Here is a 23,377-nt window from a genome sequence, read left to right on the forward strand (position 1 = left end):
TAAGTTTGTGGCAGTTTGTTAGAGCAGCAATTGGAAATTAATGCAAGCGGTGAGTTAATCCCACATGGTAAATCCACTCTGGCATTTCTATGTCCTTAAGTCTCAATTCCTTCATGTGCCTAAGCCAAGGTGTGTCTGGCATCTGTCCGAGTCTTTTAGTGTGGGCTGCAACCTCCCGAGGCCACATTTCAGTCAACCCGCCGAGCATTAAATGCTGAGAACCATTCTCAGTTACTTGAGCTAAACACTGAATCCAGAATCTCCACTAAATTCCCTTAGTTGATAAATTCAGCCTAATCTAAAATTATGTTCTTTTCTTCTCGTGTATGACCTTTAGAATCCATTCCTACCCAGGCTTGCCTGGTTTCTGATGGTATTAGTTAGCAAACTCTGGCAATTCATTAAATGTGTGAGCCTACTCCTCCCAGGTTAGACTTCGTACTTCTCCCCTGAGTCCTGCTGGGAGCCTTACTCTGGCATTGTCTCGAATGGAGAGATCAGGAATGAAGAGACAGGGAGAGGAGAGGACCCTGCCAGGTCCCTGGCGCAGGTGAGGGCTTTCCATAGTGAGGTAGGGGTCCTCCTCTGCTTCTGCTGCTGAGGAAGATTCATTTGGCCTTGAATCTGTTCTAACATCCTTTTTCGAACCTGCTCTGTCCCAACACTGCCCTATTTTTACAAAACAGACTGCATGAGCCAGAAATGGACATCTGCTGTCATTCAGCAATCCACAAAGGTAGGCTATGTCTGATCTTCAGATTCATCAGCCTGTGGCTACAAGACATAAGACATGTTTTTTAGGGCATCAGTGGAAGTTCCTTGGTTCTCTGTTTCTTAAAAATAGAATTTAAACCCTCAGCTTATCATCTTTTATTTTTTCATTAAGCTTTCTAGCATAGTTCAAAACAGGTAGCCCATATTCTGAAGGCAGGTTATCCTTGCTGCTTTCAAATCCAAGCACATAAGACCAGCATCCCAGATTCCCGCATTTTCTTGGGAATGCTGATACTAATTACCAGCAGGGTAAAAGTTCAGCTTCGGAGAACAGAGCATGCTAGCTGGTGTTAAGTAAGAAAAGACTCTTACCACAGGCTATTAAACACATTCCTACATCATTAAGAAGGCTGCAGAAACAAACTTCGGGCTGTGCTTCTCCCAACAACGTTTAAATTATGCTGCAGTGCTAGTGAAGGGTAAGAGCTGCTTCCGCACTGTCTGGTTCCAGAAGCACTCTGCCTCTGCTAGGATTCATACAGAAAGGAGGTCCATTGCCCACCTCAAAGTCAAATTCCAAGCATGTTTCTGCTCAGCAGACCTAAATCATATTAAAAAGCCTAACTGCAAGGGAGGTCCAAGAGATGCAATTTTTAACCTTCCAGCCTCTGCTGTAGGAAGACTGGGGGAAAATCAACCCCAAGTGTTGCTACTTCCCTGAGGATTCCTAACGAAGTGTCACAGGGACCCGTTTAGGAAGCGGGGCGGTGCCAACAACCAGAGCCCCATGAACTGCACTGTACTGGGGAGTTGGGGACTGCCAGTCATCTCTTCTGGGCAATGAGCTAGGGGGCAGTCAGACCAAGCCCTGAGAGGAAGTTGTCTTGCAAGTGAGGAATTCTAAGTTACTTGGCTCAGAAATCTGAACTCTTAAGTTGTGTTGCATTGCTATCTTCTGTGTTTAGGATTTCTCTTCGTAGTTACTTTTACCTTATTTCTTAAAATTCTCCATTTCATCTCAGAAAGAAAAGGAAAAAGATTTCTCTACTGTATTCAATATATATAGTGGGAGAAATAGTGAGAGGAATGGTTCTTACCAGAGGGGAATTCCCTCTGACAAGCTTCTCAATTTAAGAATTCTCAGCTTATGTTGAAGTTGGCAAATGGCAATATACATTGTTTTTATTTTGAAATTTGGATGTGTACAATTAACTAACTGAAAGCCTGCATGCTATATGAATGCTAATTAATTACTCCTCATTTAAATAACAACAATTAAGACATTGTTCAAGCCATACTGGTTTGCATATGCAAATTGTGTTTTTCTCTGCTACTCGAAACTCACTGATCACAGCTGCAAGGAAAAAATGTCTGGTTTTTGAAGTTTCCATCAATCTTCACATGATAATACTTAGTTATGCCGAATTAATTAGCAATTGCAACTTAGGAAATTTGACTTTCATTTATGTCTACCTTTAACTCCTAGAATTGTACAATTAATCCCTAAGAGAACTTGTGAAGAATAATCATTTAATAGTGAATCAAATGGTAAAACATTTAAACTGGGAAGCAGCACATATGTGAATGAGTTTGAGAATGAGTGTGCTTCTGACAAATTGAACACACGGAGCCTTTTGATTTATAGAAGAGCAGCGATTCCAGAAAACCCCCGAGCAGTTCACATTGGCACAGATTCTCCAGTGACTAAGACTGTTCTTTCTTCTCTACACCTTTTTCCACTTGCCTGTAAGCATTTCTAAATTGTGTCCTGTTTTTTCTGCACTGAAATCATCAAGTGTGGGTAAAATTGTAACATTTCCAGAATATCTCGCCTGACCTTAGTACATCTGCTTCAGAGGTGGAAAGAAGTATGGCTTCAGTGCATTTGCCTCATTCCTCAGGGGTGGAGAGAAGTTCATCTTCGTATCAATGGGTAATTACCTGGGCAACAGAGAGCTTATCTGTACCTGAGAGGTGAGGGGAGAGTCTGTCTTGTTGCTGCTGGAGAAGGAGAGAGAGATGGGCCGGACTGCAGTTTTGTAAGCAATAAGCGGGTTTTAAACTTTGTTTCTCCCTTTGACTGATTTCAGTTTTTAGAGGTATTTTTGCCCCAGAATTTCCTTCCCCCGGATTTACATCAAGTTACCTCGGAATTGTACAATAAAAAGAGAGAATGGTCCTACTTAATCATAGCTGTATGGGGCCCTCAGCTGTTGTAACACCCCATTGGGCAACCAAACCCTGCTGTTCCCACTGCACACGCACATTTTTTCTCACCAGAAAGATGAGTTTGGTCTCATTTCCTTGGATGTACATTGGACGTTTGTGTATCTTATTTAAGAAGCTATCTCTGAGCCCCCAAGCCCAAATCATGGTAAGAAATTATTTGCTTTTCCCCCCTAACTACTTGGTCTAGAAGCCAAATGAGCTCTAGAAGAATATTCGGGTATTTGTAAAAATCCAGTATGGATAATTCAGTAAAGGAAGAGAATCCAACTCCTTTCTCTCAATAAGCAGGTCCTGCCACAAACCACATGGTTCCTCTGGGTCTTAAACACTAGGTTACTGACATGAGCCCTCTCCAAGAGTCACAAGGTTAGCACATGTGGCTGAATATGTAACTCTGTCTCCAAAAAGGCTTCTATCCTCTGTACTATGCTATTGATTAATTTGTAATCTGCTAGCATATGTTCTTATGTTATACCCTAAGACTGCTCCAGAGAGGAATTCTTTGTCAAACACCTCGTCAATGGTAATTTAAGCTACAATTGTTTAATCCTAACAGTTGTTTGGAGAACAGATGTTCTTCTGAATAATCAATTTTGTTATTCATCTGCCTCTGCTATCTTTCACAGATAGGATTTATCAACTGCATAATTTCTCTTAATAATCAAGGAATTAGTTGCATTGGGGGGAAAAGTTTCCTGAGACTAAGTGATTTGAAATAAATTGTAACTGACTAGGTAAACTAATTTAAATATTTTAGTGACTCATTCACTCTTTAAACACATTCAGATGTTACCATTCAGTGCCTTCCTGAGAATGCATCTGTGGGCTCCTGAGCAGTGTTGGAGGTAGCAGCTTCAGTTGCTGATAACATCTGTCTCTAAAGTTGGACCACCTTCTTTGGCCTGGCTTCATTTCCTGGTCCTGTAAGGAGGGCAGTGTTTATCTTCCCAGAATAAATGCTGACTCCTGTGAGAACCCACATAGGAAACACACGTTTTAAAATATCAGATTAATCAACTATGTTTAATAACATTCATATAGGCACATGTAGTAACTTGCTACCACACTGGTTTTGATCATCTATTCCAGAGAGAGCAAATTGGTTTATTTCATATGCCAATGCCATCAACTAATAAGAGCTTCCTGGAGCACTGCCTTGAGAGGATTCCAAGGTCATATATGAAATGAATAGGAAAGAACGTAGGGCAGACATCATCTTTGCCTGGTCTCATGGCTTTTGCTCTGGCCATTGCAACAGTAACCACCTGTACACAGGTGAGGCCTGACAGCCCTCACTTCAAATGCATCGTTTATCTCTTGTCCTGTGTCTGAGGGCATCTTCACTCCTGTTGTGAGGGATGTCTGCAGGAGCCAGGCCACCCATCCTTGTGCAAATTGCTGGGGCAGCCCTTGACCTTGGGCTAGGAGGCAATGGCTAAAGACCCCGTTTCTGCATTGGACAAGCAACTCTGAGGAACATTCCACACTATGCCCCAGATGATCCTTGGGCTAAGCCTCCATTGTCCAGAGCGTAACCAACTCAGTGCACCCACCCTCTTTCCCTCTCCACAGCTCCCCACTTCTTGAAGTAAATTATTTCCATAGGAATTCTTATTTCTAGTTCTGCTTTTTTGGGAAATTCAAGCTAAGAAAAAAAACACCATGCTTAATTATTGGGGTTTAGGCACAAGGGAAGGATTCCAGGGCAGTTACAGCTCTAAGCCAGAGTTGCCATTCCTAATTTCTTCTGCTCCTTATAATGATTTAAACTCTAATCAATAACTGGGTAGCTAACTCCCCAGGTGGTTGGTCAGCTGGAAGTTGTCGTTACATAAGATTTAGCCTTTTGCTTTGGATATATTGTCCGAAGTGGAATTGCTAGATCATACGGTAGTTTTATTTCTAATTTTTGAGGAACCTCTATATTGTTTTTCATACTACCTGCACCAATTTACATTCCCACCAGCAGTAGATGACGGTTCCCTTTTCTCCATATCCTCACCAGCTTTTGTTATCTCTTGTCTTTTTGTTAGTAGACATCCTAACAGATGTGAGGTGATACTCCAGTTTGGTTTTGATTTGATGATTAGTAATGCTGAACATCATTTCGTATACCTATTGGACATTATATGTCTTCTTTGGAAAAATGTCTACGAAGATCCTTTGCCCATTTTTTAAATTGGGTTGTTTGGGTTTGGTTTGTTGTTTGCTACTGAGTTGTAAGAGTTCTTTATATATTTTGGATATTAATTCTTTATTGGAAATATGGCTTGCAAGTATTTTCTCCCATTCTATAGGTCACCTTTTTATTTTGTTGATGATTTCCTTTCCTATGCAGAAATCTTTTTGTTTGATGTGGTCCCACTTGTTTATTTTTTACATTGTAGCCTTTGCCTTTGGTGGCAAATCCAAAAAATCATTCCCAAGACAAATATCAAGGTGCTTACCCCTTATGTTTTCTTCTAGGAGTTTTATGGTGTCAGGTCTTACATTAGCTCTTTAATCCATTTTGAATTGATTGTTGTGTACAATGTAAGATAAGGATCCTATTTCATTCTTTTGCATGTGGATATTCAGTTTTTCCAGCACCATTTATTGAAGAGACTATCCTTTCTTGTTGTGCATTCTTTGTGCCTGCATTGAAAATAAATGGACTATTATGTTTGTTTTTTCCCCTGGGCTCTTTAGTCTATCCTATTGGTCTCTGTGTCTATTTTTAGGCCAGTACCATACTGTTTTGATTACTCTAACTTTGTAATATACTTTGCAGTCAGGAAGTGTGATGCCTCTAGCCTTCTCATTCCAGATTGCTTTACTTGTTCAGGGCATGAAGCACAGGTTAGTGGGATCTGCACACCTTTGATAGTTTAGAGCCCTGCCCACTATTCTCCCAGGCCCTCTCCACTTCTCAGCCATGCAGCTCACCTTCACTTTCCCCACTGGATTTTCAGGGGACACAATGAAGACAGGAATGGAGTGGGAAGATTAAATTAATGGGAAGAGAAAGATTTTTCAGGCTTGACTCAGATCCTCACATGCATGAATTTGATGCAGGGGTGAGTGAAAGGGAGGACCAAGGGTGAGTCTTACAGGTTTTGCTTATACACCTGGATAAATGGCAAGACCCCTTTGCTGTAATGGAGAAGACTGTGGGATGTGGTTCAGGCCTCTGCTCTGGCCATGCTACACTGAGAGGCCTTAATGTACACTGGAGGTGTCAGGTGGACAGTTGGATAAATATTTATTTATTAAGGTCAAGATAAATTTCAAGGATATAAACCTACTCTGGGAAACATTGCTGCCAAGACCACTGGATTCCTGTCATTAGCTGGTTGCCTCACTCCCTCACCAGTGGGAAAGTTTCCTGGGAAGGGCAATCAAGGCCTATTTCCTTAGTGAGCAGAGGTGAGGTTAGATTTAGTTCAGAGCTATAATTCCTTAATCTCAATTCCAAAAATCAAAAAACCTCAGGAAACTAAGTATTTTTTGTAAGTTTGATGCCAAACTTCACTTAGTAAACAGTCTGTTTGTAATCTTTATTTCACTTATTGTGAATATTCAACTTTGGATCTTTGCCCCAGACTTCACTAGGGGTAGAGTACAATATACAGGATATGCCCATAATAGCTTCCTGAAACAAAAAGTGAAAAAGATCTGTATTCTGAAGTATGTGCCTCAAGAGTTTTGGGAAAGGATTCATAGAACTCTGCCACAATGAATGTAATTGCTATACCCATTTCTTAGGAACATAATGTTTCTCAAGAGTTCTGGAATACTTCTATTAATACTAAGGCACTCTCTCCCTAAGACATGATACTTGACTACTGTTTAGCTCTGTCTTTTTCCCCTGAAATACTCCATGACTTTTTTCTAGAATCGATTCAACTCATCATTCATCTGTTCTAGCTACAGTGACCATATTTTTGGAATTCTAAATTACCATATCATCTGAATTGTAGTGTATTGTCTCTTACTTAAAAAACTAATCATGGCTGATTTAAGCAGAGAAGACATTTATTGAAGGATATTTTTTAGCACACAGAATTTCCAGGAAGGCCATGGACTCAAGCTTGGATATGCAGCCAGGAACAATACACACACATTATCTTTCAGGACTAGAGACGCTATTGTGGCTACTCCTGGTATATAAGCCCTCAGCTCACTGTGCCCAGGATTCTGCTGTTGGAGCCTTAAGGTGGTGTGATAATTACTGCCTTTCCTCATCTGAGTTCTGAACAAGGTAGAGAAAGAAGTGGCAATTGGAGAACAAATCTCTCTATTCCTAATAATGAGAAGTCAGAATACTAAGCTTAGTATGATAGTCCAATGAGTGTGCTAAGTAAACTCCAGAAAGGGGAGGATTTATACACCTAAGAGCTGTGTCAGTGGACAAGGCCAACCTCTACCAACAGGGCAGTCTGTCCAACATGATGCCCATGGACAGGCCTACTCCCAAAAGGAAAAGAGGAACTCAGGAGGTGCTCTGGCTCCAAGTACAGACAGATTCTGAGGTCCTGGGGGGTTAGGTCAGCAACCTATTAATTTTAGGAGGGCAACTGAGCCCATAACACAAGGTAAATGACTAGTTGTTTTATAACGGGCCTCTAGGAGTCCATAAAGCTTTCCAAGGGGAGACAATCCCGTGGACAGGATCTGGAAGAATGAGGTAGCTTTCTCTGGGGAAAGAAGTCCAAGTCACTCCAGGAAGCACTAACAGCATGTACAAAGAGAAGAAGCTGCACAAATCCATGTGCTGGGAAAATGTGGAGACATCCTCTCCAGGTGGAGTAGCACATGGGTGGCAGGGAAAAGGGGACAGTCTGACCTAGGTGGTGAAAGCAGTAAGCACAATTATTGGCATTACATTTGGAAAGAAAACTGCAAACTCTATTTTCTGATCACACCCCCTCCACAGTCCATCCTACATAAAGGAGTTTTCAGTAGAGTCACTGACTTTGCTTATTTGGTTCTTAGAACTACCTCCTGTTCCTGCTGATGCATGTGCAGAGAATTCACATATGTTGCTGATATTTTCAACTTAGCCATGTGGGTTTTGAACAGTGACTGGTTTTGTCTTTTGTGAGGAAAATACTTGCTTTCACAGCATCCTTGAAAGAAGACACTATAAGATCAAGGCATTTTTGTCAGATGCCTCAAGCTAGTGATTGAAATCACAGTTTGCTAGGTACCTTTTGTCCTCCTTTCTAATGATGGAGGCATGTCAACCATGGGTAAATATTGTTGATTTTCTTTCATTTTCAGAGAAAAACAGCTCTTGAAACTAAGGCTATAATGTTTCTGAGGTGCTTTTTTGTTATTTTTTTATAGGTTAAAAAAAAAGTCACTGTATCTTTTCCACATGCACAAAGCTTTTTATTCAACAGAAACATTACTACAATACCATCAAAGACAACATGCTTATTAATGAGTATTAGGGAGTTTGCTAATTTCTGGAATTTTTATCAATTGTATAATCTTTGCCTAAGGAAATCTAATTAAGTATTAAAATGCTTTTTTCCAATGATTAGTTGAGGGCTACTTTTAGGCTGGGTTGCTGATATAATAAAATCATAATGATCATTTCCTAAAAGCTTAAATAACTGAATCTTGAAGAATTAAACAAAGCAGAATGGGAAGACCAAGATAAAAGTTACTGTATAGTTCACATTGCTGAGGGAATTTTTAAGTGGTTGAGTAGAAAACAGACATCCCAAATGATTTGAGGAAAAACATGCAAAACAAATAATTTTGTTTGTTATTTTCTGTTGGAGTCAGAGGGGAAGTGGAGAAATCAAATCTGTGGAAATTGACTTGGCTGACCCTAAATGAAATGAATTAGAATTTGTTTCCTATTTAAATTTAAATTCTAACCAAAGTTATTTCTACAGGCAGAGCCTATCACAATTGCTGAAATTATACTAGGAAATTAGCTGATGCCTTATTGTACAAAAGTAAGTCCTTCAATTTTTTAATATGGAAAATGAAACTTTAAAAATGTTAAGCTTCATATAATTGGCCACTTACTATAGGTGTTTTATAGACATAATTCTTATAATAGACTATGAGGTAGTCTAGTATGTCTCTCATTTTACGTAAAAAGAAAACTGAGGGTCAGAAGGAATACACAATTTGCCAAAATCCCATGGCCTGAAGAATGGTGTGGATTTGGGTAAGCTTTGACTCCCAGACTGTATTCTGATAGCCTTCCCATGGCACACAGTACACAGTTGATGAATATTTGTTGAGCAGATGAATTATTTTTATAGAATTAAAAACATTAAGTAAAAAGGAAGAAATAGTAAAATGAAATTAAAAAGAGGTAGGTATTTGAGTCCATCCTCCCACCGCAGATCTTAAAGTGTTTTTCTTGCTCCATCTTTCCCTGCCTGATTTTTATCATTTCAACTCTGTGATACATGAAATGGCTATGCCTTTAATGCTTTGTAAACATTTTAGAAGCATCTTCTAAATCGTAGAATCTAGAGGTAATCATTTCTGGAAAACAGAGTGACTTTGTTCAGAAAAACCACTGGTATCCAGGCTGGAAGCTTCAGACTCAAACAATTGCCTTTGTCTCCCCTGCTTTCAAGTATTGTTTAAAGTTCTCACATCCGCTTTTTATTCTTCCCAAGATTTGGGTAAGCAGTTGTGTAGTTCAAGAACAGATTGTGCTCTTTTTTTGTTTTCCTCTGTGGCCCAAGAGGCATTCTTAACTACTCTTGATCCAAAAGGCTCAAGCATTGTTGGTAGCAGTTTGAATCCACAAATAGTCAAGAGGAGCCTACTGCTTAAGGAGTTCTTATTCTGATCTTCATCTCCCTTTACAGTCTAGTCCCAACCTATCTTCCCAAACGTATCTCCTTTTATTTCCATAAATATCTTCTCCCCTAAACTAGCTAGCTAATTATTTTAATTATTTCTTGACCATGCCATGAACATTCCCGTGCTGCACGTTTGCTCGAACCATCCTCAGACTGGAACATCCTTCCTGCTGCTCTGACCATCTAGCCCTTTTCCTTACCTCCACGTTCCACCTTTCCCTGAAGAGCTGCTCTAAAAATAATGAGCCTTTCTTTTGTCATTTAGAATTTTCTATTTTCTATCATTGTTTTGACTTTTGCCCTTGGGTCTTTAGCATTTACATTTTATTTTTGTCTTGTAAGCAGGTGGGTTTTCTTCCCTACTCAATCCTCCCCAACATTTAGATGGTATTTGGAAAAGTACACACCCAGATAAGTTACTGGTATGGTTAATGACAATGAGAAAGAGCAATTTGTCTTGCTTTTTAAAGATAATGAACCAAAGATTGAACTGATAACAAAAGCTGGTGAGTATATGGAGAAAAGGGAACCGTCATCTACAGCTGGTGGGAATGTAAATTGGTGCAGCTAGTATGGAAAACAATATAAAGGTTCCTCAAAAATTAAAAATAGAACTACTATATGATCTAGCAATTCTACTCTGACAATATATCCAAAGGAAACAAACTCGAAGAGATATTTATCTGTGCTCCCATGTTCATTGCAGCATTATTCACAGTAGCCAAGGTACAGGAACAACCTAAGTGTTTGTCAATGGATGCACGGATTAGGAAGACATGGTATGTATACAAAATGGAATATTATTCAGCTTTAGAAAAGAAGGAAACCCTGTTATTTGTAACAACATGAATAAAAATGGAGGGCATTATGCTAAGTGAAATAACTGAGACACAGGAAGACAAATACTGCATGATCTCACTTACATGTGGAGTCTGAAAGACCAAAGTCAAACTCATAGGAAGAGACATCAGAAAATTGGTTGCCAGGGGCTGGGGAATGTGGGGCAGAGGTTGGTTGAAACATACAAACTTTCAGTTATAAGATGAATAAGTTCTGAGGATGTAATGCTCAGCAGAGGGCCTATGGTTAATAATGCACTTGGTATTGTACACTTGAAATCTGCTAAGAGACTAGATCTTAAACATTCTCACCAAAAAAGCCCCCAAAACAAAAGGTTACCATGCAAGTGATGGATATGTTAATTAACTTGATTATGGAATCATTTCACAGTGTATATGTGTACCAAATCATCAGGTTCTACACTCTAAATATATTACAATTTATTTGTCAATTATACCACAATAAATCTGCAGCAAATAATTTTCAGTCTCTGCCCCATCTATCCTATTATTTTAACAACTACTTTTTAGCTATAACTTACTTATTGCTATAATAAAATCTATTAATTTGTATATATTAGTTTTGTATGCAATAACCTAAACTTTCTAAACCTTCTAAACTTAGTTTTCTAAGTACATAATCATCTATCTCATCTACACATCATAATAAATGATTTTTCCCTTTCCAATCTATATACATTTCTTTCTTTCTTCATCTTACTCTCCTGGCCAGAACTTCCAGTATAATGTTGAAATATGGTGAAAGCAAACATTTTTGCCTTGTTCCTGATTTAAAGGGGAAAGTTTTCAGTGTTTGGTCATTAACTCGTTTCTAGGTTATTTTAGATAATCTTTATCAGATTAAAGAATACTCTTCTATAACTAAGCTAAGAATTTCATCATGGAGGAAGGCAAGTTGCATCAATTGTTCTACTACATTTCATAAAATGAGGGCAGTTTTTCTCTTTTAATCCATTATTGTGGTGATTTACATTGTTCTAATGTTAAATTAATCTTGCACTTTAAGATAAACTCAATAGGTAATGATGGATTATAGTTTTTAAATATTACTGGAATAGTTTTGCTCATAAGTCACATCTGTATTTATGGGTAAGATTGGACTGTAATATTCTGTAGGTCCTTCTTAAATTTGACAGATGAATTAATAAAGAACAGTAGTATGTACACACAATGGAATATTATTCAGCCTTGAAAAAGGAAGATCTTGTCATGTGACAACATGGATGAAATTGGAGGACGTCATGCTAAGTGAAATAAGCCAGACACAGAAAGACAAATACTGCATAATTCCACTAACAGGGGTCTAAAATAGTTGAATTTAGAGAAATGAACAGTAAGGTGGTTCCCAGGGACTGGGGGCCAGAGAAGGGGGAAACAGGGAGTTGCTATTCAACAGGTATAAAGTGTCAGTTATACAAGATGATCTTCTGGACAACACTGTGCCTGTAGTTAACAATACTGTATTATGAACTTAAACTTAGGTTATGAGAATAGATTTGCGTTAATGAAAATTTTTAAGAATAAGAACTTTCATTAGTCTCCTGAAATATGTTGGGATAATGTATCCTAGTTTATATTCTATTCAAGAATGGGTATAATATTTTAATTATTTAGTTTATTTTATTATTTTTAACAAATGTATTCAGGAATCATTTATGTTCAGTACAGTTCATACATTTTAACAGTGCAAATCAAGGACTTTTGCCAAATGTATATCATATAACCGTCACCCAATCAAGAGAGAGCATTTACATCTCTCCAGAAAGGTCTCCTGGGTCTCTGTGTAGTCAAACTCCATTCCCAAGCCCCTACCCCAGGAAACCATGATCTGATTTCTATCACCATAGAGAAAAGAGTTGCCTGCTTTAGGAGTTCAGGTTAAGTGGAGCCACATGGTATATACTCTTCTGCATTTGGCTTCTTCCATTCAGCATAATGTTGAACAACTTTGCCCTGGACAAGTTATATGCAGCAGGCTTTTGTGGCAGCAGCACCAAAGCCATGCTCCAGACTAGTAGGAATGATCCACACCATACAAGTCCCCTATGTGAGTCCGTTCTGTAGACATTAGTTCTGCATGTGCAAGTCCACACTTACAGGCATCCTGTCTGCCTACTGCCTTTGACAGTCCTTCTCCAAATACTATGGATTATTATTTGTTTTTTTAGTGTAGTGTAGTTGACATACAATATTAGTTTCAGGTGTACAACATAGTGATTCAATAATTACATACATTAGAAAATGTTTACCATAAGAAATGTAGTTATGATCTGGCACCATACAGAGTTATCATAATATTATTGACTATTTTCTCTATACCATATTTTTCATCCTTGCAACTAGTTTGTTTTATAATTGAAAATTGGTACCTCTTTGTCTCCCTCTCACCGATTTTGCCCAATCTACCTATACCCACCTACACTCCTCTGGCAATACCAATTTTTGTTCTCTACATTTTCAAGTCTATTTCTGTAGTTGTTTGTTCATTTGTTTTGCTTTTCAGATTCCACATATAAGTAAAATTAGCTAGTATTTGTCTTTCTCTGCCTGACCTATTTCATTTAGCATAATACCCTCTGGATCCATCTGTGTTGTCACAATGACAAGATTTCGTTCCTTCTTTATGGCTGAGTAATAGTCCATTGTGCCTATGTACCACCTCTTCTTTATCCATCCACCTATTGATGGACACTTTGGTTGCTTCCATGTCTTGGCTATCGTAGATAATGTGGTGGTAAACATAAAGATGCATATGTCTTTTCAAATTGCTATCTTTGTTTTCTTTGGATTAATACCAAGAAGTACAGGTACTTCTTTGAGTAAACACCCAGAAGTGGGCTGTATTTCATAATTTTTTGCTATTTATGCTATGGTTTAGATGTGGTTAAGGTTTCATTGTTGCTGCTGTTTTCATTGTTGTTTTCAGGCTGCTTCTGAGAGGAGGAACCAGCACTATTTTACTCTGCCAGTGTTGATACTGAAAATCTCAACCTGAGTATCCTCAGTGAGAGCTTGCTGTTCTCTCCACCTGGAAGACTCTGCTGCTCCATGCCTCCTTCCTAGGCATCCAAATGCCCACTTACTCCTTATGCCGGTCTCCAGAAGTGCCCCACCTTCCCAGGCTTTCCCACATCACCCCAGCACTTTATACCTCGATCACATCTCCCTCTGGTCTCTTCTTTGCAGCATTTATCATCACCTGACATGACCCTGTTCCATTGTTTGCTTGATTGCAATCTCTTCCCCTGCCAGAATGTAAGAAATATCTTGAAATAGTTCCTGACGCCAAAAAGGTTTTCATAAATTTGTGAATGAGCGTATTAAAAAAATGATTAATTGACTTTCTGATTAATCAGTCACCTAATGGCTTCTTTAACATAAACTGGGCTCTCAGGAACTGGTCTTTCGGGATAGATTTCGACTCCATCAAAACCATGAATATGCAAAGTCAAGGGGATTTGGGTACAACGTGGTATCTAGTGGAAGAAGCCATGAGTCTGCCTCTGTCTCTCTCACCCAGACCTGTAGCCTGATGCAAACCTAGAAGCATGCCAGTCTCAGCAGCAACCGTCGTGTTAAGATCCTTCCTTCACTGACAGTCACTTTTCTGGGTAAAAGAACCTTTAATTCTAGGAGGGAATATTTTTCTGAAACTATTTCTAAAGTATGAGTGTGTGCCTATTTTAGGTGGAACTGCCCCTCCCAAGGATGTCCATTCCCTAACTCCCAGGATGTAACCAAGACAGCAGGCTTTAAATTTGGGGAGAGGTCCTGGATGGTCTGGTGGGCCCAGTCTGGCCAAACAAGCTCTCAGCAGCAGAGAACTTTCTCTGGCTGAAGGCCAGCAACGTGGCAGAAGTGGAGCCAGCCTCCCAAGCAGCCCAAGCAGCCACCACCCTGAGTTCAGCCTTGTGAGACCTGCAGCAAAGAACCAGCTGAGTCAGCCGCAACTCCTGGCCTACAAACTGTGAGAGAATAAATTTGTTTTGTTTTAAGCTGCTAAGTTTATGGTAAATTGTTACAGCAGCAATAGAAAACAAATACAGCACCCTCTTCAAAAAACAGTGATTCCTTGACTCAGCATGACTAATTATCAACGAGTAAATATGTTCACTGGCTTATTACTGATTCTAACTGTGGCAATTTGATTCCAATTTTCTGAAGGAAGATAATCCATTTAAAGAATTGGCTCCTTGTGTTTGCTTGCAAATGTCTTACCTGCTTCTTAGGATATAAAAGAACAAATTGAATCTATAGCAGTTCAATTCTCTGTCATAAATAAGTGAATGTGTTTCATATGTATGTAAGCATACTGTGATTAGCTGCTTTTCATTAGTTCATCCATATGACAAATACCCTTTGGATGACAACTTTGTGTCAGGTGGTTGGGGATATGATAGAAAATGGAAAAACTACTCTGTTCCCTTGGAGCTCATGTTCTAGTGTTCTAGAAAGGCAGGACAGAGATGGTGTGGATTGGCGGATGGGGCCTGAGGGGCTGTGATTTTAAATAGAGAGATCAGGAGATAGCCACTGAGAAATAGATGTTCAGGTCGACCTGAAGGAGGTCTTGTGCAAATGTCCTGAGCTGAGGCTTGTCTGACACATTAGGGAGCAAGATGGGGACATGAGTCAAAGAGGTGGCTGGGGAGTGGGGCTGAGGATGGTCCTCTGTAAGAAGGGAGCCCTGAGGTCTGGGGCAGAGGAGTGGCACATGTGACCAGGCAGTAAGAGGGTCACCTGGTTGCCCTGCCGGGGACAGGCTGCAGAGCAGCAAGAGCAGAACCAAGAGCATCATCCGGAGGATCTCCCCAGGGCCACCCCACATTGACAAATACATGTTTTGCCATACACATCTGTGCTGGGTATAAACACGTACACGCTGATAATATCTCCTCTGTGGCCGATAAGAGCTTGGCAGATGTAGAACAGCTCACGCTGGCTTTCTTGGTATACGTATGTCACTCTTCCTTCTAAAACTGAACTCACATGTGAAAATCACTCGTATCTGTCCCACTTAACACAGTAAACAGCTTTACCTACTATATTCTCATTTGATTGTGATCAGCAAAGCAATCAGAAGAAAAAACTTAAACCACCATCTATTTACTCCTCTACATACGCATTTTTCTTTGGCAGCTTTAGCAGATGGCTTCCTGAACTGATGCATATGTAGTCAAGAGTAGTTCTCCCTTACTACCAGGTACCCTGACCATCTGGAAAGAGGATGGCCAAAGCTAAAATATCACTGTCTGGTGAAAGTAGAATTCACATAAAACCTATTCTACATCTCTCATAGTTAAAATATGTGCATTTTGGTTACATTTCAAAAAATTGAAAGGGTTTTTTGTTTGTTTTCTGCATTTCCTTCTGATATACTGTGAAATTTGAACGTGTGCTCACATCATAAATCAGCTGGGGCTCTTTAAATATTTACTGATGAATTAATTAATTTCAGACATGTAGTCACTGATCACAGTGGAAGACAGAACCAGTTGCTGAAGATAACAATGAAGGCAAAATACTAGCAGAAGAGTGATTTTGAGCAGGCCAACTTACTTTGAGATGGGCTCTAACAAGGGACAGTTAGAGCTACTTGGGAAATGGGAAGGGTCACCAGGAAAGGCATTTTCTACAAATTCCCCAGAATCTGAACTGAAAGAAGAAAAGAGTGGCTGCTTGAGAACACACCAGAGGGTGCAAAGGTCGAAGACACTAAAGCCTTCACAGTGATACGACCACAGCTGTATTCTGATTGTGACAACAGATGCAGTTAGGCCCTATTTACCAACAATTTTTGGCACTTGCAACAATTAACACTGTTCTTCTCAAGAACAAACTCTTCTGACATGGGTTTTCATGTTTAAAGAAACTCCCCACAAACACTCTTTCTGAGCTACACTTATTCTGTTTTCTAGTGGAAACTATAACCACAGGTTACCATGTTTTCTTTCCTGTGTTTGAAAACCACGTGTGTGTTAGTGAAAATGTTAAGATGAATAAATGAAATGGATGACCTTAAAATACTCCACTGTCCCTGCAAATGGAAGTCCCTGGCTTACTGCTAGTAAGTTGAAAATGTAACTTTTAGTCAAGCTCAGCTGATTACAACTCACATTTAATTATCCAGAGTTTTAAAACAAAAAAAAGCACAAATATTTGTTAGAGTTGGGTTATTTTGTACCTTTTGAAGTTTAAAAATTGAAAGGAGCATTACCTAATCCATCACTCCATTTAGCAGCCACGGAAAACGAAGCACAGGGAGATGATGAGGCTCCCGCATATCGCGTGGCAGGGAGGTGAGTCTGGAGTCCGTAACCTCCCACCACGTCACCCTGCCTCTGTTCTTCACGCAGTGGATACAGTGGGAGCAAGGAGGGCGTGCATTGAGCACTTACTTAGAAACATCCACATCTGCTCTTTAAATGAATTCCTGTGAGTGAATGGACACAAAGGAGTGATGCAAAAAGAACCGAGCACCTGCTCAGCGAGCAGGACTTAAAATGCCGTTGGGAGATTTTTATCATCAGGATTTAGCTGCTGTTGAAGGTAAAGACCAAAGTGCTGGTGCTTCTTTAAGGCTGAGAGTCAGAAATCAAGCAGATTAGTATTTACACTTCTCTAAAAGCAAACCTTGGACATGCCGCCTGCTCATGCGACCTCCTCGCAACACCAGCAACTCGACACCCCACAGCGGTGCCCTGCGGTGGAGGGCATCCTGGCGCCCGGTCCCCTAAGGGGGCTGGGGGAGCGGCGGGCCAGAAGCCTGCAGTCGTGTGAGGGGACCATGCGGCGTCTCCTCCGCCCGGCTCAGTGTCTCAGACTGTGACTCCTGGCTCCTGGCCCGGCTGACCCCAAGGGTGGCTCCTCCTTGAAAGGTTCCCATTCCAGCACAGATCCTGGATTTGGCCCTTTTAGAAATTAGATTTTACAGAGTAATCTGTATGTGATTAAAAGGCATGCCCTGTCCATCACGGAGGGTCTATCTCTCGATATATCCAGTGTTGCTCCAATCACTGAGACCAGGTAACCCGCAATGGAATTGCTCCTCACGAGCAAAGAAATGTTTGAAAAAACAATGATAAAGGAAAGTGGGTGTTTTCAAAAGGACATTCATATCAGGCTAGCACAGGCTTATCCTTTTGGAATTTGGAAACATACCTTTTGAAGTAAACATTTTCACATTTCAAGAAGTACAATTAAGTATAATTGAGCAACTCAGAAGACCAGCAGATTCTCACCATCCAGCCTCCCTTTCAATATTCTGTATCAGTCCCCAGGAGCTCTATCATTATAAACCTTACCTTTAACTATCTCAAATAAGATTTTTCCAGATGATTCTTTATTGTCATTATTTATATTTTATGAAAATTACTCCATGATACTCTAATCTCACTGACCTGCTACTTCCAAAAAACAATGTTGAGTGGGTCAATGGCACTTTGCAGGCTTTATTGGACTCTACTTAGAAAAACTGTCATGATCTACCTTTTGCTCAAGTTGGGAAATATTGTACTTTTTCCAAAATTTGAGGCATTTGCCCACTGACTCTAACATGGAATTCAAACTGCACTGACTTTTTGCCTTTATAAACCAAATATTTTGTATCATCTACCCTGCACAAGGCACAGAGCTAGGGAACCAGGAGAGGCACAAGAAGACTGGGGCACAAATGCATGGCAGAGTTGACATCACTGGGTCCACCACTCAGAGCAGGAGCAGTGGGTATGTTGTAGGACTTCAGGGAAGAGACTGGTATCACACCGTGAAAACAAGAGGTAGGGGGAGCCTCACAGAAGTGGAGGTGGAGCCTAGGATCCCAGCATAGCACAGCACAGATTGGAGGGCGTGCCGTGGCTTAATGATGCACTCTACAGTTGATGGCCGCATGATTGTTCCATTGTGGACTGACTGAATAGTGCCACAATGGCTGTGCCAGGCATGTACTTCTGTGGGTTCTATGCTCATGGAATGCCTGGGTCAGGGGCTCTGCATATATGCAGTTTTAGTAGATACTGCCAAGCACTTTTGCAAAGTTGTACAAATTTCTCCGCATCCTCCCAGAATGTACATAATGGACTCACTTTGTCCAGGGAGCTACAAAGTAGATAATGGAATTTGGGGAATTTTCTTGCTTTGCTAAGAAATAAGAGGAAGAGTTTAAGTTCAGAACCGTGGAAAGGGTCTCTGTTCCGTCCAAATGAAATCACAGGGAGAAGAGGAAGTATGAATCTGTAAAAAGTTAGTAAACCCAGAGAGGTCTGGGGAAACAAATACATGTTCACTAGGTTATTTTTCTTTTTCCTTTCAGTGCTTTGACAGTCAATGAAACATGCAGATAATATGATTGTGATGAGAATGGCCGCCAGAACCTATGTTTAAAGACTTTTAGTTGATTTATTGTTTGGTTCCTTTAGCTCTGGCTCCCCAAACATTCCTAGGAAAAGTAGAAGCCTGGCAATACGGTTGTGGCCCCAGAATGTGCTGCACCTTGGCTGTGTTTCATCTAGTGCCTTGGGAAGTTTTTAAGGTTTTGTGTCTTTTTAAGTCCCTCAAGTAGTTAGGGTCACAAGGTTCTCAAGCAGTGGCTTTCTTGTCTTTTGCTGAGAAACTTTCTTAGTGTGATTAAAATTTAATCACATTTTCTGCAACCCTCCCAAATTTATGTGACATCCAAATGTATGAACTTCATCTGGCAATCAGTATCAATTGCTTTAGCCTAACCAAAAGCCCTTTCCTCTAGTTAAAAGTGTGTGATCCAGTCAGCAAACAGGGAATCAGTATTTTTCTTTCACTCTGAGGTGGAAACTGCTCCAAGCAAGTAACTGTGACAGCAGGTTTCATCTTGATTTCTTCCTCCTGGATGCACAAATTAATTCTCACATTTAGTCATCCTTCTCAGGCAGGATTTCTCATTAATATATATGGTCTTTTGGACTTTCAGTTAATGTTGCTTTTCTGCTGGTGGAGGAGAATCACTAAAGAGCGGTCTGTATAGATGATGAGGGCTAATCAATATTAATTTCAGAGAAAGTTGTATATTCATGGAGACCATACTCATTATGACTCACCAAATCCAGAACTGTGTCTGTGGATCCTAAGATGGACTGGGCCTTCTCCCTGATTCTACCCTCAAACCTCACCAGAAACTCATTGTGTTAACCTCTATCTGTGTTAAAACATTGGAAATTCACTGTCTGATTAATATATTTATATTCTATCAGCAGTGATGACTTAAAAAAAAAATCAGTGCCTATAGGATTTCAGAAGCTACAACTAACACAAGACAGTAATGTTGTGTCCTTTTTAATTCCCCTATCCTTAAAGGGGGAGAACAGGTACTTTCATGCCCAATGTCATTATTTAATAATGTAATAAATGGACACTGAGGAAAAAATGATCTACTTAGTGTTCTGCATCTTTAAAGATTAAATTTTGTTTAATTGGGACATCCATAAACATATACAATGCTTCACCATTTCAAGAGTCAGGCTATAATTTCAGCTCTTGTCTTATTTCTATGTGTATGATGGCCAAAATCATGGATCTGGGTGCCAACAGAGTCTAGCTGTACTCTACCACTTATTGACAGATCATTTGTTTGACCTCTAAGATGTAGCATCTGTAAAATGAAGAGGACATTACCCATCTCAAAGGATTCATTGTGAGAATCAAATGAAATAATTGAAATAAAGTGTTCAACACTATGCCCTGACACATCATAAATGCACAATAAATATTAGCTAGTATTAGGTTCACTCATTATCTTTCCTAAATGAAAACATAAGACCTTTCCTACCTTGTCTGTGATTTGACAATTAGTTTAACATTACTAAACATGTATAATAACAGCAGAACTTAAAAAAAAATATCGTATTATGACATTGTTCCTCTTTTAGACTCTGGGTAAAACATGCATTCACCTTTCACCACCCCCTCATGGTTCAGAAGAGTTGCTATCCATCTTATTATCAGTAGTCATCAAGGCTTCCTTTCTCCCGCAAGGTAGGGCAAATTTTTGGTTCAGTATTTAGAGCTCTTTTCTGGCAATAACAGTTTCAAACTTGTAATTATCCTTTTTTCCCACTTGAATGTCTACAGTGGATTGAAGAGAAAAAAGAAGTCTTCCTGTCCCTTGTCTGAGCTGTGAAGTTAGAACACCTGGGTTTTTGTCTGTGTCTTGCCACTTGCACCCAAAGTTCCTAGAACAATTTTCTGAATAAATGTACTGGCGACTCATCATGCCTCTCAAGTCTTTAGTTAGGGCAGATCACTGTCTTCTAATTCTACACTGCTTCTTCTGGAAATTCAGGTGGACCATTTTAAAAACTATCTCTGCCAGGCCTTTGGAAAAGTGGAGAGCTTGGTAGCCAAACTCCTCGTGAAATTGTCCAGCTGGTTTCCTCCAAGTGGTAACTTTCTGCATAGACACAAGTGCCCTTGTGAAGTCCTTGTTCAGATTGTCTGTGTTTGTCATTTCTTACTTCTCCCCAAATACCATCGTTCTCCGAATTGAGGCTCATAACTAGAACCTTTCTCTTTACATTCTATCCTAAATCCTTTGTGGAAGGCCAACCTCACAGACACGTGCAAGAGGTGGTCTCTTTGGGAGACAGAGCATAACCGTCAACTAGGTCCCAAATTGTCGCGACCCTTCAGGGACCGAAGCAACACGCCCAAGGTCTTGATTCTTCTCTAGGCTTTATTGTCTAATCTCTCATGGTGGTTACAGCAGTTGTCGGGAAGCTTTTCTCCCTCCCGGCGGGCTCCCTTATATTCAGTCACCCAACCAATCCGGGACAGTATCATGCGTGACCTTTAAGCGGATAGGTGTCACGCGCCACTCTAAGCGGGCAGCACGAGCTGTGCACGGGTACGGAAGTCTGCTGGGCCAATCCCCAACAGGGAAGAGGGGAAAGGGTGGTGAGCAGGAAATGGGTGCCATCTTTACGGCGTTGTTCAGCTAGAGTGGGGCTCAGCCTCGGCCATAGGCCGGGCCCCCACACCAAATAAAAGCAAAGTGAGGTCTCAGGCTCCATTTTGCCAGTTCCAAGTTGAAGGAAGATGAATTGTGGTATCTCCAGAGATAAGATCCCTGAGAATTGTTTTTTCCTTTGTTCTGGATCTAAAGCTGGAAGCACATCTTTCCCACCCAATACGAACTAATGAACTGATGCAGCTGCCCCACAGCCTGTAGTCAGCACGATTTCAGGAAATTTAGGGCAGAACCTGAAGGGGAATTAGACTTACAACTGAAAGTTCAGCTGCATTTCACATAAAGTGTGGAACCTCACCACCCACGTGTAGTCCCCTCCAGGAAATGCTATTTCCCCTTCCAGGAAACAAAAGTGTGGAGAAGTTCTGAGCATCCGTCGTGTTTATAAAACAGTGAGACACTGTTTCATATAAAACAGAAATGCCTTGTAGCCTGTGGAAGAAGGCTGTCAGAACTTCTGGAGTCCAAAAGATCTAGAGGTGTCTGTAACACCTATCATGCAACAAAAACAGATTTGGATTTTTTTCTTTTAGATGAGATTCAAGATAAAAAAAAAAAAATCCCCTTTCTAGCCAAATGACTTTGTTTTAAAAATATTGTTTTTAAAAAATCCAGTCTTCAGATGAGTGTGTTCCCAATCGTAGGAATGTGTGGTTATGGAACAGGAGAGTAGCGTGGATTTCCAGGGACTAGTTGTCCAGAAGAGAAGCTGCAAGCAGAGGGCATGATTGTGGAATGTAAGCAGTGTTCAACAGCCCTCAGGGGGCTGCTTCAGACTGGCTGGAATTTTGAGTCCTGGCTCTGTAACTTCATTAATTGCAGTATCATGAACAAGCTGTATAATCCTGCTAACCGTCGTTATTCTCATCTCTAAACTAGAGGTGAGGAGGATGAGGATGAGGATGATGATAAGGTTGTTACCAGGATTAAATGAATAGTGCATCAGAAGTGCTTATCATAATGCCTGGCATATAGGTACTTAGTACATGATCATCATCATTTGAAACTTTTTTTAGAGCCACTGACTAGTGACTAAATTAAGGGACATATGAATTTCCTTTGAGTCCCTATATGTACTGAACTTTCTCAAATAGTGAAACCTCAGCCATGGGGAATGAGTGGTTTTACTGTCTCTAGGCACCACAGCCATTGGCAGCTGGCCATCTCTTCTCATTTAGGAATGTCTAGAGAGGAAAAAGGAGGACGAACGGCATCATGAACTAGGTTTCTTGGCAGTCTGCAGAGAGAGAAGCTGGGCCTCACAGGGGTGTCTACATGCCAGGCTCTGATGAGGTCACTGAGCCTGAACATCTGAGATGCTCTTCATCCTCACACCTCTTGGCTAGGCTCCCAAGAGGCGGCAGCCTCTCTTTTTGGATGAATCTGGTCTGAGGGTCAGTTCCATGCAGTTAGATCTTCACAAATGGGGAACCGGGGCACAAATTTTCAGGGAATATATTTTTATCTTTAAAAGGCTCATGTGTCTGCTTCGCTGAGTTCAAATAGATTAGGAGAAAGAGTCAGCATTATCTGCCTTCCTAGAACAGACCTACCACAGGCAGCAATGTGAATTAATCAAGTCACCAAATCTTTCTGAGCCTCAGCTTTTCACCTTCAAATCAGAAGTTTGGAACTAGCTGTAGTGTGAGGAGGTCCTTTCCAGCTGACACTTTACTTTCAGGAGCAAAAGCCTGCTGACCCAAGGTTTGGTTCTTTTATACCTTAGTAGTCTCCCCCCTCCCTCAAACAGGATTGTT

The 23,377-nt window shown here is 40.4% G+C and overlaps 1 long non-coding RNA gene across 1 annotated transcript; it reads left to right on the top strand.

Annotated features, from left to right (window-relative positions):
- Positions 1 to 461: 461 nt before the first annotated feature.
- Positions 462 to 13,964, top strand: LOC118968908 (uncharacterized). Its single transcript, XR_005056783.2, has 2 exons — positions 462 to 736; positions 13,551 to 13,964. It is a non-coding gene; the product is annotated as an uncharacterized lncRNA (long non-coding RNA).
- Positions 13,965 to 23,377: the final 9,413 nt, after the last annotated feature.

This window comes from Manis javanica, chromosome 2 (genome assembly GCF_040802235.1).
Source record: "Manis javanica isolate MJ-LG chromosome 2, MJ_LKY, whole genome shotgun sequence".
Lineage (NCBI taxonomy): Eukaryota > Metazoa > Chordata > Mammalia > Pholidota > Manidae > Manis > Manis javanica.